The sequence below is a fragment of the Vicugna pacos genome, chromosome 15, assembly GCF_048564905.1.
Source record: "Vicugna pacos chromosome 15, VicPac4, whole genome shotgun sequence".
In the NCBI taxonomy this organism is placed as follows: Eukaryota; Metazoa; Chordata; class Mammalia; order Artiodactyla; family Camelidae; genus Vicugna; species Vicugna pacos.
The window spans coordinates 36,894,970-36,897,329 of NC_133001.1; the positions used below are offsets into that span (position 1 = coordinate 36,894,970).

At 34.1% G+C, this 2,360-nt stretch overlaps 1 non-coding gene across 1 annotated transcript; it reads left to right on the forward strand.

The window, feature by feature from the left end:
- Positions 1–1,261: 1,261 nt before the first annotated feature.
- Positions 1,262–1,334, forward strand: TRNAT-AGU (transfer RNA threonine (anticodon AGU)). The gene has a single exon. It is a non-coding gene; the product is annotated as a tRNA-Thr (tRNA).
- The last annotated feature ends 1,026 nt before the right edge of the window (positions 1,335–2,360 follow it).

Genomic DNA, 2,360 nt, shown 5'->3' on the forward strand with positions numbered 1-2,360 from the left:
TCTGAATTTAATTCACAAGGTGGAATTAAACTGATGTAATAGGTTAATCTTACAGCAAATAACCTGTAGCTATTGTGTCATGATAGAATTTTGACAGAGGTATTTTGAAGTGAGAGGATTTCTTTACTGCTTGAGAAATGATCCCAGACCCAGAGGTTTCTTATTTATTGAAATAAGTATATTTGTGATCGAGCTCAAAGGAGGCTACCTTTTCACTCCCTTAGTCTGGTTTTCAAAATCAGTTCCCTTAAAGCATTTCAAAGTGCTACCAGTGAAACTAAACAGTTCATTGATCTTTAGACACTCACTCCAGTCACAGAAGGGATCAAAAGCATCATTAATTTATTTGATATAGAATAGATGCCTTAAATTTCTGTTTGTGATGGCCTCATTTTGGAAGTGTGGGAAAGAGAGGGAGGGTAAACTTGTATATGGGATATTTTCTACTATATATTTTAATCAGTTTGCTTTGGAAAAAATAACTAAGCATTGTACTGAATATGTTTAGTTTATCTGCTGTGAATTTTTTTTTTATGACAATGTAGAAAATAAAATTCGAAACAAAGTTTTACCAGTCAGGTGAAGTGGGCTTGATATTGCTTCTGTCACTTGGTATTACTATACCTGGCTTCTGAAGCAATGCAAAGCAATTGGGTCAATAATTCAATTTCCCAATTCTTTGATTATATATGAGTATATGATACTTATTATACATTATATAGTGGGTAGAAAGACCATAGAAAACAAGCCCCCTTCTTACATAAGATTCTGTAGGGAAAGAAACTCATGAGGCCAAGATTCTGCCCAGATAAGTAGGAACTGTGGCTCAGGGAGTATCATAAATAAATACATGCACCCCAATGTTCACAGCAGCACCATTTACAACAGCCAAGACATGGAAGCAACCTAAATGTCCACTGACAGATGAAAGAAGATGTGGTATATATATACACATATATAATGGAATATCACTCAGCCATAAAAAAGAATTAAATAATGCCATTTGCAGCAACATGGATGGACCTAGAGATTATCATACTACATAAGTAAGCCAAAGAAAGGCAAATATCATATGATATCACTTATCTGTGGAATATTTAAAAAATGATACAGATGAACTTATTTACAAAACAGAAACACACTCACAGACATAGAAATCAAACATATGGTTACCAAAGGGGAAATGGGTAGGGAAAATGAGGAGTTTGGGATTAGCAGAAACAAACTACTATATATAAAATAAATAAACAAGGTCCTAGGGGGAGGATATAGCTCAGTGGTAGAGTGCATGCCTAGTGTGCATGAGGTCCTAGGTTCAATCCCTAGCACCTCCATAATAAATAAATAAATTAACTAAATAGATAAACCTAATTACCTTCCTGCAAAAAGTCAACAACAAGGTCCTACTGTATAGCACAGTGAACTATATTCAATAGCTTGTAATGACCTATTATGAAAAATAATATATATTTGTACAACTGAATCACTATGCTGTACACCAAAAACTAACACAACATTGTAAATCAACTATGCTTCAATAAAAAAAAGAAAGAAATATATACTGAGTCCAGATCAGGAGATGGAAACTTGAGATGCACGGTTGCTTGATTAGGTGCTACTGTGAAACTTAATTAGATTCTCATGACCTCCTCTGAAGGGAAATAAAAAAGGCAGCTGTACAAAAGACACCAAGAGCAAGGAATTTTATTATAGCTCTGAAGAGGTTACACCCATCACTTCTATCATCAACCGCATCCCTTTGGAAGATTAGCACTTGAGTTGTAAGTGTACATTGCCTTGGTGCCCCCAATCCAGAGACTAGATGGGGGATAAGAATCCCTCCCACCCTTTTCTTATATAGATGCCACACCCAATGTATAGGTCTATTTGTATTTGTAACTGTCCATATTATATGATCTCACTTTTAGACAAACTGAGAAGAAAGTTTGAAAGTTATATTCTCATGCTGTCAGTGTTCTAGCAACTCAAGAACCATTTGAAATCATTCCTGATTTATGCTACTCTAATCATTGCAAAAAGCTTGCCATATCCTCTGGACCCTATTTTTTTTATATATATAAACGGATGTAGTTTTTTTGTGTTATAAAATATTTTGAGAGCTTATTATGTGTTTTTGTTTAAAAGCTTTAAAGCAGCAGACCATCTTGCACAGTAATGTGATGAGGCATAATCCAAATAAAAATAAAAAAAATTTTAAGGCATTCTTGTTATTGTAGCAATTGTGTTTTAAAATGTGACTATATCTGTAAGCTTTGAATACCATGCTGCATGCAAGATCAGAATTAATAAATGTTAAAAAGTATAGTAAGATGATCTAAGCAGTCTTTAAAGTGTGTCCA